The sequence below is a fragment of the Eptesicus fuscus genome, chromosome 4 (genome assembly GCF_027574615.1).
Source record: "Eptesicus fuscus isolate TK198812 chromosome 4, DD_ASM_mEF_20220401, whole genome shotgun sequence".
NCBI classification, from domain to species: Eukaryota; Metazoa; Chordata; class Mammalia; order Chiroptera; family Vespertilionidae; genus Eptesicus; species Eptesicus fuscus.
In genome coordinates, this window is record NC_072476.1 from 47,181,651 (window position 1) to 47,196,829 (window position 15,179).

At 43.6% G+C, this 15,179-nt stretch overlaps 1 long non-coding RNA gene across 1 annotated transcript in view; it reads right to left on the reverse strand.

Moving 5' to 3' along the window:
• Positions 1–15,179, reverse strand: part of LOC114232589 (uncharacterized) — a 75,742-nt gene that overhangs the window by 18,658 nt on the left and 41,905 nt on the right. The window contains exon 2 of the long non-coding RNA XR_008555832.1: positions 14,438–14,541. This is a non-coding gene — a long non-coding RNA (uncharacterized LOC114232589). The remainder of the gene's footprint in view (positions 1–14,437; positions 14,542–15,179) is intronic.

A 15,179-nucleotide genomic window follows, 5' to 3' on the forward strand; every position in this document is an offset into this window, starting at 1 on the left:
CCTTTTGACTAAAATAAAAAATAGAAAGAAGCTAGTGGGTCTGGAGCATGGGTCCATTTAGTGCCTGTCGGTGCACTAAATAGACCCGTGGTCGGCAAACTGAGGCTCGTGAGCCACATGCGGCTCTTTGGCCCCTTGAGTGTGGCTCTTCCACAAAATACCACAGCCTGGGCGAGTCTATTTTGAAGAAGTGGCGTTAGAAGAAGTTTAAGTTTAAAAAATTTGGCTCTCAAAAGAAATTTCAATCGTTGTACTGTTGATATTTGGCTCTGTTGACTAATGAGTTTGCCGACCAATGAAATAGACCCTCTCCTATCAACTTGTTGCCACCACGATTTATCGCAAAGCTTCGTGGTTAGGTACCAGGCAAAGAGAGCCATGCAGAACTCGGGTGTCCTAGCACCTCGACTTGATGCGTACATATCATCGTGGGAAAATTCTCTTTTGTTTTTCTTTCTGGCAGAAAGGAGGTTTGTGGGTTAAAATACGTTCTCAGAGGAAAATGGATGCGTGCTGCAGAGATCCATACTCGAAAGGATGCTTTCACTGGGGCGTGCTGTGCCTCCGAGGTCTGTGCTGGGGTGGGAGGTCCTAGGGTGGGAGCCATGTCTACTGAATCTGCTATTCTTCTAGTCAGTCCACTGCGAGTGCTGTCAGGAGCGTAATACATCCTCCGTGGTCCCTTTGCCCTTCTCACCCTTCCTCCAGTGCCTTCTGCTGAGCTCGATGAACAGTCTGTCCCCTTCCTTGGCCAGCTGTCCTTACATGGTCTGACCCTGGTGATTTTCCAGCCCCATGTAGTCCTGCTCTTCCCGCCCCTTCCCGTGCTCCAGCCACACTCGCTTCTTTCCATTTTTGAACACCCATAGCTTGTCCCCACCCGGGGCTGCTGCACAAAGTGCTCTGCCCTCCACCTGGACCCCTCTCCCCCCGCTCTTGGCCCTGCTGGCTCCTTCTCCTCAGTTGAGCTTCGGGTCACATACCAGCTCCTCAGAGGTCTTTGCTGACCACCTCCCCTTCCCTCATGCTCCGTCTCTAGTACATTATGTCCTCATTTTTTTCATTGCAATTACAATCTGAAATTATTTTCATTTACTAGTGTCTGCCTCTTCCACTTCAATACAAGCTCCACAAACGCAAGGACCTTGTCTCTTCCTCACCACAGAACACCCCTGTTCCTGGAACAGGCATTTAACCTGCAAATGTCCACACCCAGGGAGGCGTGGGAAGTGTAACAGCTTTGTGAGCCTGCAGGCGTACAAATGAATACTGTACTGCAAAAAAAAAAAAAAAAAAAAAAAGTCTATATACACATTTAACGCTCCTGATTTAGGCCTGACTTTCAGGATGGACTTTGGCTGTTTGTTATATCCGGATGCCAATATTAAAACTGTGCGAGAGAAAAGAGTTAGAATTGATGGTTTATCTCCTTAATTATGATTTTATAAAATGGCTTTGACTGGTGACACAAAAGGCAAGGCTGCCACCTAGTGTTCAGATGCGTGACACCAGCAGAACCTTTTTAAAAAATTGGGAGTCTATAGAAAGTCCAGCTTCCACAGTCTGCTGTAATACAGACCAGGATTTACCAAGGGGGCTCATTCCCCACAAACGAGTGTCTCTGCAGAGGCTCCAGACGGATTCCTTCCGTCTCCTGGGCTTCTGCTGAAAGCCGCGGTACCGTCTTTGTTAGCTACTAAAGAAATCCACAGCAATAAGACAGCTGGCTAGCTCAGTTTCACAAGATAGCATATTCTCCAGACTGTGTTTTTTCAAATCCCACCTGCCTCCCCTGTCAATGTGTGCTACTTCTAAAATAAGGGAAATCAACATTATAGATAATAGTACTATCACCTCAGCTGCGTTTCGCCCTGGCAACTCAGGGAAAGATGTATTTCTCAAGGTTCAGGAACACACGAGCCATTCAGACCCCTAATTGGTTGTGACCACGCACAAGACTCACCTGCACTGAAAGGTCGTGGTGGCCTTAGGCTGGGCATTCTCACCCCCGAGCCGTATGCTAAAAACGGGCAGGACAGAGGGGAGCTGTGGAAAGTGGCCGGATGAGGGTGGCACCAGGGGAAACCACTCCATAGAGAGCCTGGGTTATAGTCTCCTAAGATATCGCTCCGGGAAACTGGGTTATTAGTAATGATGGGAAATGGGTGGTGAGATAAGCCAGTGGATGGAAATAACCATGGCAACCAAACTATCCATTTTCTTATTTCACGTTCCTTGAGACTAAAAATAGATCAAGTGTAGGTCATTGCAAACAAGTCCAGCAATGGTTTCCATCTCCTGCTACAGCTTTTGCTGGCTTTTTTAAATGGGCATGTGCAGAAATGCTCTCCTAACCTTAAAAAATTATTATATATTTTTTGTTCCAACCGTTTAGTCTGTGCTCTATACATTATCTTAATGTAAACAGTCTTCTACTCTCATTTTACAAAATATTTTCTAAGAGCAAATATAAATAAATATGAAATTACAAAGCAAGAATTGGAATGCTTTTTGGAAACCACCTACTCAATGCATGAATCTTTTTTTTTTTTTTTGTCATCCTGAGTGATGTAGGCTCTATTTAAATCTCTTCAGTGACAAGGAGCTCACTACCTCACAGTGTAGCAGTTCCATAACTTAATTAATGGTTGGAACGTTCTTTCTCTATTTCCATTTACTCCTGCAGTTGATATTTATTTAGTACCTACTTTGCCAGGCACTGTGCTGGGAATTTTGAATGCAGTGATGAAGAAAATGAACTCAGTGCCTGAACACACAGAAGTTTCAGTCTGCTATCCCGTACCCCTCCTGGGAGTATGTGCAATCAGAAACAATACAGAACACGAACACGGACTTTTTCCCATATGAGAGTCCTGTAAAGTTTGAAAACCCTTAGATTTTCCTGTACTAACACAGCTTGTGTTATTAGGGAGGATTCCTTGGATGCAAGTAAGCGAATGAATGAACAAAATCCCTGGACAAAAATGGGTCTATTTGAGCAAAATTGGGTAGCTCAGAAAATTGAAGGAAGAGTAGAAGAATCAGGTCTGGAGAAAGCAGAGTAAGAGGCAGCTTTGGGGACTAAATAGCAGGAACTAAAGAACAGTTTTTTTCAAGGTGCTGCTTTTGTTTTCAGGCTTTGGCCCCGCTGACCAAGATTCAGATAGTAAGAATGGCCCAGCTTGGGTCCCATGCCGACCCCATGCTGGGTGGCGTGGAACTTCTTGATGTCCACATAGAATGTAGCCAGTGAAGCAAAGGGTGTTCCTGCAAAGAAAGATCAAGGAACCGCTGCCAGAGGAGGAGGAATGAATGCTGGAGGCAAAACCAATACATGACCACAACAGTCGCCATCTCAATCTCCATTGCTGGGCAGACAGGCCACTTGGAAACAGAGATGCAAAAGGAAACCTGGGGTCCTCCCTTAGGAAGTAGCGCTTGACTGCGAGGCTTGCTAGATTGATCTCAGTCTCTAGTTAGCATCCCCAGGTCTGCCTCACCTTCATTCCTCAGGATGACTTTGATGACCTCATCCTTGGGGCCTCATTCTACCTCAGGTTTTCCCTGGGAGGCCCAGGAGGAGCCCAGCTGCCTTCTTGCAGCTGCGGGCAGTGATGATGAAGATTCAGCTCTTCCTTTTGAAATCTGTCTGCTGGGTCTAGCCCAGGCACCAAACTGCCCCAAACCTTGCCCTTATCGCCAAACAAGCATATTTACAACCAAACTTGTGATCCGAATCCACTCCTCAGTTCACCATTTCACCCACGAGCATATCACAGTGGACTTGATGTAAGTAAATGAGCCCAGTTGTTTCATATGCCTGTTCTTGGGAAACAGTTAGTTTTACAAGTACATCCTAGATTTCTGCTGGAGATTAATGTCAAGACTAAATAACTGTATATGTACTTTAGATAAGGGAAACATCTTTAACAGTCTCCAGTATTCTGGCAGCGCTCCATGGTTTTCTGGAGATTACTGCAGTATCTCCGATCATGTCTGCAGGCTCCTTGAGTGCTTGGAATAGAACTAACTTGGGTCCAGTGTCACATATTCTCTTCAAGCTGCCAGCTGTGCTCGCCCGCGCACTCACATAGCTCACCTGGCTTGGACACCAGTCCTTTTGCTGGAGGAGGCCAGAGAGCAGTTGACTAGATCTGCCTTCACCCTGAACAACTGTGCCGTGTCTAAAAGAGCAAGGGCTTTGCAACTGGAAAGACCTGGGTTTAAGCCCTGTCCCTGTCTTACACTCATTGTGTGGCCTTGGTTCAGTTATTTACCTATTTCATGTATCTGTATTGAAGAAAAAGTCTTTTCAAAAGGGAAATACTAAGACAGTAGCAATCCTAGGAAGCAGCTACCACCCTAGAACTGGGGAGTGGATGGAAGAGTTTGGGATTGGTAAGGTTTGGAGCTTGAGAAGGGGCCCTGCCAAGCTGAAACTCAGACCTCTGAGAAAGGGCGCTGCTCAGCTGTACTGTTGTCTCAGGAGCTTGAAGGCGGCTCCTGTGGGGTGAGACCCAGACCGCTGAGGAGGGTAACTGACTGTGGGTGCTGGGGTCCCCAGGAGAGGTAATGGTGCTGGTTCTGCGAGTGTTGGAAAAATGCAAACCAGAATCAAATGTTGCTACCAGAACAACCTGCTGCGGCTGCTGGGGTGAAATCCATTGCTAGGATGGTGCCGACAAGAACAGTGAGACAAAGGGAACAGAAGGTACCCGGGAGGAGCACTCCCTTCTTCCTCCAGCCTTGAAGTCTCCCTCTAGTGCCAGCTATCGGGATCCAGTTGATAAAGGAGGACTGAGGGTTGCAGTTTCCCAGCCTCAGAATCACAGAGCAGTATGAAAGGGTGTGTTTGATGCTGGGAAACAATTACTTAACTGTCCACTCATCTGGCTACTCAGCATTCACAGACACCTTGCTTCCCTATGGACTTCCACGCACGGAAAACAACTTCAGGCTGCTGCCTGACAAAGTGCAACTTCCTTTACACAAATGAAGACGTTCTTCATTGCACTGTATCTTAATGTCCCAACAGCCCTCAGCGATCACTGTATCTACCTATGGGAGACAGTCATATCATTCAGCTTCCAGTTATCTTAGTTGTTCTCGGGTTTAAAATCCCATCACAACATTCTATTACTGAAAGACTACATTGTCTTATGTAAAACTAGAGGCCCAGTGCATGAAATTCATGCACGGGGGGGGGGGGGGGGTTCCCCCTCAGCCCAGTCTGCACCCTCTCCAATCTGGGACCCCTCAGGGGATGTCTGACTGCTGCTTTAGGCCCCAAAGGGATCGGGCCTAAACTGGCAGTCGGACATCCCTCTCACAATCTGGGACCACTGGCTCCTAACTGCTCACCTGCCTGCCTGATCACCCCTAACTGCCCCCCCTGATGGCCTGGTCACCACCAACTGCCCCCCCTGCCAGCCTGGTCACCTCCAACTACCCGCCCTGCTGGCCTGGTCGCCCCTAACTTCCCCCCCCTGCCAGCCTGGTCGCCCCATGTAGGCCTCTGTTCAGTCGTTTGGTCATCCCTCACTAACGCCCCTGCTGGCCTGGTTGCCCCATGCAGCCCGCTGCTCAGTCATTTGGTTGTCCCTCACTAACCCCCCTGCCGGCCTGGTTGCCCCACCCAGCCTGTTCGGTCGTCCGTTCGGTTGTTTTGGTTGCGACGGTTACTTAGGCTTTTATATATATAGATAGTGAGGGCAAGAAGAAGAAATACAAATTTAGTGTAAATTAGGGGTCAACAAACTCCAACCCACGGGTCAAATCCAAATTTTAAAATAAAAGTTTATTAAAACACAGCCACACCCATTAATTTACATAATATCTATGGCTGCTTTCAGGCTACAATGGCAGAGGTAAATACTTGTAACAAAGATCATATGGCCCTCAAAGCCTAAAATATTTATCATCTGGTCTTTTCAGAAAATTTTACCCTGCTTTAAACACACATACCCAGACACACATTCTGTAACTGTCCTATTCCAAGTTTTCTATGCTCTCAGTCAGAGCCTGAGCTAGTTCTTTACGTGGTGAGGTAGCCCAAATATTCATTCCTGAATGAATGTTAGAATGAATTCAGAAGTGTCTGAATCCTCAATGGTTCTGCATTTTTTTTGGTTGCTGAAGTTTTCCATTAACTTTTGTTATTGGCCATGGAAGTGCCCCAGAGAATCCCCGAGTTCTGTGATCCTACCTTCATTTTTTAATAGCAATACAATTGGTTCTTGGTAATCAGAATAAATCATCCCAGCCTGTAGAGTAATCTTCTTCTTTACCTGTTGGTTGAGGGACATGAGGATCCCCAAATGACCAGGTGGCTGTTTCAATGAAAACATTGGTGCATACCCAAAATGAATTATTCTTCCTTCAAAACCAGTACAGATCACTATTGCAGTGGTGGGATGCAACAATTTGCAAGAAGGTTAGTAGATGTAATCGTGAGAGGAGCCATCCCCTCATCCACCCATTGATGCCTGGACCCTGCATGCTGACTATGGATGAAAGAGCACCAAACATTGGTTACTGATGTAAGCATATGCTGTATCCTATAAAGTAGAACCCCATGCTTTTAGGATATTGTCTTTTCGGGCACTGTCACCTAGTTTTCAATGGGCTAGTCTATCATTCTATTGGGCCAGCTGCTTCTGGGTGATGGGAAACATAGTAAGATAGACAGGCATCTGGCATGTGCTATCTTCCATACTAACTTGTCCAAAAGGCATCCGTGTCAATGACAGGTCAGGCAGGCAGGCCTTCACATGGAGGTGGGTGAGGGGGGCATTCACTATGTCCTCAGGCAAACAAAGGAGGCCAAATACCACAGGGTGCTCTGAATCTTTAGCCCTGTCTGGGTGTTCTTTGTGCTTCTTGCTTTTCTTTTCTTTTTTTCTGCAAACAATCCTCTCATGGATACCCTCCTCCAGGGCCTCTCTGCTGTCAAAGGCTCCTCAGAGCAGGAAGAGCTTCCTCTGCTGGAAACTGGGAGGCTTATAAGCCACAGAGGAATTTCTTCCTGCTGAACATGATGGGCAATGGCATTCCAGACCTCTCCAGACTTCATCACAGCTGCACCCCAATTGGCATCATTCTCCTTGGTGGTTCAGCCAGAGCAGGTATCGTGGGCCTGGAACGGGAGTCACCTCTTTCTCTTGGGCATAGCAACTGGGTCAGGATGAGGCAGCCCACTGTGCCTGCACCCCAGGCCACGTCTCAGTCAGCAACGCCCATCGCTATGGCCATTACCCAACCCCTTCTTTAACATTTAACGCAACATAGATGATGTAAATTAAATCCAACCTTATTTTGGTCATTTCTGCCAAAGTCATACTTAGTGAAAGTAATTTGAGTACATGGTTATCAAAAGTTACACCAGGCTTTCACTGGCCCCATAAAAGTATTACGTGGGATCCTGGAAAGGAACAAACAAGCAAGATTCTGGATAAGCTCAAATACTAAGAAGTATTCATTTGTAATTATGCATATAAGTAAATGTGCAAATGCTTTTTAATAAAATAAGAGCAATGATGTTTTTGTGTTGCCACGTTTAAATGAGTTCTCCAGTTTGTAGGTTTTTTTTAAAAAAAAATTTTTATATAAACATCCAAATGACATTTCCTATATTTTTTTGGATTTCTTTGCGTCATTGTGCTATAGAATCAGGGCAGGGCAGGCAGGAGGTCAGAAGCCAGTTTCAACTCTGCTCTCAACACTACCTAGCCCCCTGTGTGTGACCCTGGGCTTAACATCTCTGGGCCTGTTTCCTCATCTGTAAAATGAAATGAGTAGGTAAGATGATTTTAAGGTCTTTTTCATTTTGAAACTATGGTATGAAGGGACAAGTGATACAATATCATATGATATGACTGATAAAAGGATAAGGCAGGGACTGCATTAGCTATGGACAACCATACTGTTCATATTTAAACTCCAACTCTTTTGAGCCTAATAGATTTTTTTTAAATGCTCCAGATAAAGCAACTATCAATTCATCTGAAATAGATATGATATATCTGCTCTGAGTACATCTTGTTTTAATTTCTCCAGAGAACTGGCACAAGATCTCTCTGATACTTACTGGTAGCAGAGAAATTTAATCTGGGTGCTGGCAGCCAGAAGCACATGGCTGGTGCCTATAAAATCTATACACACTATCCGATCGCTTTGAGAACATTACAGTGGGATTTGTTTGATTCTCTATCTTGTCATGGCTGGGTCAGAATGCCTCTTTTAATAATAAACAGTGACTCCCTGTACTCAACACAGTCTCACTTGAAATATGAGTAAGAGGATGGAGCTTGAGAAAGGTAAGGAGGGACAAAAGGAAAAGGGTCTTGGATGAAGGGTGTCCTGTTAGTTTCATGTATGTGTTGGGATCTGGTCCAACACTCCTCTTAGGAGCTCAGACACTTGGAAATGCTTCTGGAAAGGGAAGCAGAGACCAGCAGGAGGAAAGCGCAGCTCATCATTTCTTGTGTTGACGTGCTCGTTCACGCTGAGCACGTGGATCCAGGGAAGCCAGACACACAGAGTAAAGCAAGAGGCACAGGAATGACTTGACTGAATTTTGGAATTCGGGTCATGAGTTGACATCATTTGTGTCTGGACCAGCTTCCCGCACAGAAGACCAGGGCACTGGCTGAGAGGCCTGTGGGGATTAGACTATGAGGTCCTGGGTGTGGAGTAAGAACTCAACGGTGGCAGGCAGGGCCCATGCTTCATGAGCATATATGCAGTGCAGTTGCACAGGGCCCTCAGCTCAGAAAAATCCCATGCTTGAAGTTGAATGCTCTGTGATTGACATTCTGAAATGTTTAATCATTTTATTTTTGAATTTGTGTTTAATAAGTGAAGTCAGATGGGACAGTGGAGCATAAACCAGGGACTTGAGGCCTCAACTCAGAAGCAGTCTCGGTTTTCACCAGCTCCTGCTTCCTGCTTTCAGCCCCCAGCTCCCCTGTGCCCTCCAGCAACCACTGGTGCCCTGGGCCCCTGGTGGGCCTGGGTATGGAAAGAAGGGCTGGAGCCAGCCATGCTCATGCTGCACATGTGTCTCCTGTTGAGTTGTGAGACTGAGTCTCACTGGTCCCTCAATTATCCTCAAGCAACACCAAACAGCAAATGCGAAACACCATGACTAGTCAAGAGAGATGCCACAAAATAAGCAAGTCAGAAAAAGATAAGTATCACATGATCTCACTCATATGTGGAATCTAATGAACAAAATAAACTGATGAACAAAATAGAACCAGAGACATAGAAGCATGGAACAGACTGACGAATTTCAGAAGAAAAGCGGGGGTGGGAGGGGGAAGGCAGTGATTAACCAGGGAACTTATATGCATTCTAGAGGCCCGGTGCACGGATTTGTGCACTGGTGGGGTCCCTCAGCCTAGCTTGTGGGGATCAGGCCGAAACCGGCTCTCTGACATCCCCCAAGGGGTCCCAGATTGCAAGAGAGCAGTTCTCGGGTGATGCACCCCAGAATCGGGCTCCCTCCTCTCTGGTTCTGGGTGCGTCACCTGAGAACCACAGCTGCCAAGTCACCGCAGCTTGGCAGCTCCTGCATTGAGCATCTGCCCCTTGGTGGTCAGTGTGCATCATAGCTACCGGTCAGGTGGTCAGATGGTTGCTTAGGCTTATATATATATATAGATATGCATAACCCATGGACACAGACAATAGAGTGGTGAAGGCCTGGGAGGGGTGAATACAGGGTAGAAGAGGTTAATGCGGGGGTGGGGGGAACACATAACACAAACAAAGGGGACATCCATAATCTTTCAACAATAAAAATAAATTGAAAAAGAAAAGAAGGAAGAAAGCTTTTTCTTCTGCTTTTTCCACATTTGCACTTTGTACTGGGCCCCACACATGTAGCCAACACTGGTGAGAGGGATAGCTAATGACTGTGCAAGGCGTGAGCTGGCCTGACGCTTGAACACAGCGGGGAGTAAGGGTGAACAGCAAGTCCACGGGTGAAGAGCAAATATAAAGGCCACATCTAGGCAATGAGACACAGGTTTGAAGCAGGGGAGAGGAGAGGAAGACAAGGAAGTGGAAATCAAGATGTATGCCTGGCTAGGGTGATCTAAATCCAAGTTTAAATAGTGGCTGGCGCTTCAATCTTGTTTATACCTGGGTGAGGGTCCATCTGACTCATATGGCCAAAAATGAGGCTGAGCAGTGTTGCCTATGTTCTAAACCCATGTTAGTCCTTGAGAGGGGGAATAAAGGCAGTTACACATTTACCTGACGCTGAATTTGTCTTTTAGCTTTCCTATATGATGGAAAGAATTACCATAATGAAAATTCAGTTATCTGTTCTGCATTTAATGTGAAAAGAATGACTGCCATATCTTATAACATTCTTTTTAAAAAATGTATTATAATCTGCAGGGGAGAAAAAAAAATCACCTTTTACTTTCTCTCTTAAGTTTGGCGTCTTCAGATATCTACACTGAGCGGCCAGATTATTATGATCTCTGAACGCATAATAATCTGGCCACTCAGTATATATACATATTAGAGGCCCGGTGCATGAATTCGTGCATGGGTGGGGTCCAGCCAGCCTGGCCAGGGGAAGGGGACATGGGCGGTTGGCCGGCCTGCCTGCTGGTTGAACTCCTGGTCGAGGGGACAATTTGCATATTAGCCTTTTATTATATCGGATATACACTGAGTGGCCAGATTATTATGCGTTCAGAGATCATAACAATCTGGCCACTCAGTGTATAATGGGGATACTGATACGGGCGGGCTATTGCTCCTGCTCATGAAGGCAGGAACCAGGCAGCAAATTCTCCCCATTTGGGATGCCACAACCTCCCAGCACGTCTTGCTCGGCGCCTCTGAAGTTGTGCTGAGTTGGAAAGAGGTGCAAACAATGCTCAGCCCTCTGCTTATTTTTTAACAAGATGGAATTTAATTAAACACAATTTGTGCTCTTAATTTATTCCTCTGGAGCCTTTATAGGCTCAGAGTTACTACTGCTAACTACAGCTTAGAGAGAGGAAAGTTTTTAACTATACTTTGAAACAGAAGCTGCTTATCAGCTGGCAGGGGAAGCAGGGAGCAAGCTTGGAAGGAAGTAACATCTGGCTTGTCTGACACCTGACATTTTTATTTATTTAACAAACGCCCCTATAGTGCTTACTGTGGTGTCAGGCACTGTTCCAGGTGCCTTACAAACACTAATTAATTGAGTACTCATAACAATCAGGGCTGACTTATCCAGGAGGCATAGTGCCTAGGGCCTGGGGAAAACAAGTTTTAATTTCTTTAAAGTCAGGAGAAAAAATTAGTATAATAACAATGACTATATAATAAGGAACTCAGCCTGGACTGTATTTGTCTTTATACCGGTGTAGTCAATTTTTAATATTATTTTATGGAAGAAGGGGCCCATGAAGGCAAATGTATATAGGGCCCACAAAAATCATAATGTAGTTCTAATACCAATTGTACTTTTATGTTAATTTTACAGATGAGAGGACCCACACACACTTATACTAGTAGCTGACAGAGCTGAGACTCAAGTAAGGCAATCTGCTTCTGGCTCCACAGAACACTGTTGAGCTGTGCTGACGTGCTCATCAATGAAGTATTTCACATGAATTTTCTAGGTAGCTAACAAATTAGCACTCCACAAAACCAAAATGCTTTGTTTTAATAATTTTGGGAGGTCTTTCCTACATTTTTTACTTCCTGCCTTATTAGATTATCCTGAGCTTAATCTACTCTTTTTCATGATGATAACAGTATCCTTATCCATAGACAATCTTATTGAGTATTTTTTATGTGACTGGAACCCTTCTAAGATTTACTTTACAAGTGCTAACTCTGCCTCCTCACAACCCTCTGAGGCATATAGATTTCTTATTTTTAGATGAGGAAACCCAAGTTAAGTTAAGCTACTTGTCTAAGTTCACCCAACCACTTGAGAGCAATGGGACTCAGCATCCTGGCTCTGAGTGGCCGCTGTCAACCAGGATGAGTAGGAGCTTTGTTGTGCATACAGAGTGATGCTCTCCGGAGCTTTATTCCTATCCTTGCATCTTCAAACTGAGATGTTATTTTAAGTCTGTGTCACCTCTTCAGGGTGTGTGTCTTCTCTGTTCTTGTCAGGCAGCTGACTGATAGTTTTAGCTGTGTTTTGCTTCCAGTTTGTACTCATATTTATCACTTGATAAATGAATGAAGGGCCTACAAGGGACTGTGTTGTGTTTATTTGCTGCTTCCAAATCACTTTAATGAAGGACCAGAGAGCCCATCAGCTTAGTGTTGTGTGCCAGGTAGATCAATGTGTGCTGTGTGGAGGGAGAGGTGCCCTGTAACCAGCCTTGTGATCCCTACGGCCTGGCTTTGTGAGGGTGATTTTGGATGCTTTGAGGACTTTTGTTGGTTAATGTTCATTTATTTCTTATTTTTTCAGCTAAGTTTTCAATGGTGAATGCTGGTAAGTGGCATGGCAGATATATCACATGGAAGGGGAAAATACTACTTGGCATGATACCTTAACCAAGCAAGTGGTTTGACAGAATTCATTTGCCAGGTAACTACACTATCTTTGTGGTGTTTATTGAATGGAGTTACAAATGATTTAACTGGAAAGTAAGACTCCATTGGGCTATTCTGACTCCTTTATGGCTCAATCTTGAATGCTAGGCCTCAAGTTGGGAGGGACTCCATTTATCTCCTTACCTATATATCTGTATGTATGTGTATTTCTACATTTATATGTGTATATAAACATAAAATATATAATATGTTTTTATATATTATGTATATATTTTTATATATTATGTTATGTATATTTCTTATGTTGGAATAAACAAATGCTTTTTACTTGTCTTGACCCCTGCTCATATCCAAACATCACATTAGGCATATCCTAAATTTGGCCTTCATGACTATTTTAGACTTTATAATCTAATTGGCTACAACTCTAGGGTTTGAAGACTTCTCTCTGACACCAATTGATTATTTTCTGTTAACTGCATTCAATTCTTGGCCGTCACAGCCTTCTCAGGAAACACTGCTACTATGCCCAAGATCTTCTCTGTGCCTGGCCCCAGAAGGCTGTGCTGATTGGGAATCAGTTTACAAGTTTGCAGAGGCTTGACAGTTTCTGGGTCCTACTGCTTAGTCATCATGGGTATACCTGAAGCCCTTTGTAGGTTCTGAAATATTGACTGATATTTTGGCTAGGAGAAAAACAGGCAAGGGGTGAGTCGATTTCTTGAAATATTTTCAAAAAAATTTTTTTTAAAGAAACAAGCAAAGTACTCTAGACTGCTACTTAAGTCAGAGTTTATACACTGGTGATGCTCAGCTTGGATATGAGCCATAGACATGTTTGGCTTTAAATCAATTGCTTTCATTTTAAAAATCTAGAAATTTCACTACATAATCTCCAGACTTTTAACTGCTTTTGCAATTGGGAGATCTGAAAGCACAGGACCTATATTCCTGCACAATTGGCCAGAATGAGATAGTACCTGGCCACTTAGACAGGACATGCACTTTAAAAAATTATATATATATATATACACACACACACACACATACATATATATATACACACATATATATTTACATGTATATATATGTGTGTGTGTGTGTATGTGTGTGTGCGTGTGTGTATATATATATACATATATACATATATATATGATATATATATATATAATTTCAGAGAGGAAGGGAGAGGAAGAGAGAGATAGAAACATTAATAATGAGAATCATTGATCAGATTGGCTGCCTCCTGTACAACCCACACTGGGGATCAAGCCTGCAACCCGGGCATATGCCCTGACCAGGAACTGAACCATGACCTCTGGTTCATAGTTCGACGCTCAACCACTGAGCCATGCTGGCTGGGCAGGCACTTTTTTTTTTGGTCACAATCCATCTGCAGTACAATTTGCTTACTTACATGACCTACCTGTGCCCTGGAGCATTTGATTTTATATCCCCTATGAATCAATGAAGGATGCAAGCTCAAAAGCTCAAGACCACAGTGCCTATGCTTAATTTCCTGATTAGTTTATATAATCTTAAAAATTAATATTGAAAAGCAATACTCACACATAAAAAAATTAAAACAAGGTAGAAACATGTATAGTAAAAAGTATAAGTCCACTGACCCCACTGATCTAACAATTCCCTTTCCTTGGTCCAAGAAATAATACTGGTAATAGTATCTTTTATATTCATTTATATATTTTCTATGAATAAAGTTTTTTTAAAAAAATCCAACTGGGGCTATCTACTTTTTGTAAGACTGTAAGTATATATAAATACAGACTTACAAAAGAGTCCCACACATGAAGGAGAGCAATGTGGTATATTAAAGTAATTATCTGTATAATTAACAAAAACTCTTGGTGCAATTTCCAAATATTAGAAAAAAATGTTTTTTAATTACCTGGCTAATTACCTTCATTAGTCATTCTCTTGGCTCCTTTCTTCATGGAAGGAATCCATCCATTCAGTAGACATTCATTGAATTCCTTTTATGTTCAAGGTGCTCTGTGAGGTAAAGTGGGAAATACAGAGATGAAATGAAAACAAAATCAACAACATTAATATAAGAAAAAAGTGAGTATTTTCTCCTAAAGGAATGAGGTGAAGGCATTGGATTTTGAATTGAACATGCCCCACTGTCAGTGGGTCAAGTCTAAGATTTGAAGGACACTTAAAAGTCCTAGATATAATCCAAACCTGAAAAGGTGAAGCAAAGGAAGAGGTTCAGCTGAGCGGGGAGGGCGTGCATGATGCTTAGTTGGTAGAGGTGGACCGGCCATGTGAGGTGAGGATGAAGGAGAGCTCACTGAAAAAGCATCATTTCTCCTGGTACAGACCTGCAGGCATTTGGTCTGTGTTCAGACAGAAAAAAATATGACTGCAGTTCCTTTTTTTTTTCTAAAGTAAATTTCAATGACAATTTTGATAAAATGAAACTAGGAAGAGAGAGCTTCAAAAGTAGACATAAAAGATGCACTCAAGAGCTTGGCCAGATGTACTCGTGAGAGATTTAAGGAGAAAGAAATTTTGTCTTATATTTCAGTTACCTGGGAACAAAAATTTGTTGTTGTTGTTGAATACTCTCCTTGAATTGGAGAATGGTAAAAATTGCCAATCTTTACAAAAATAAACAACCAAAACCA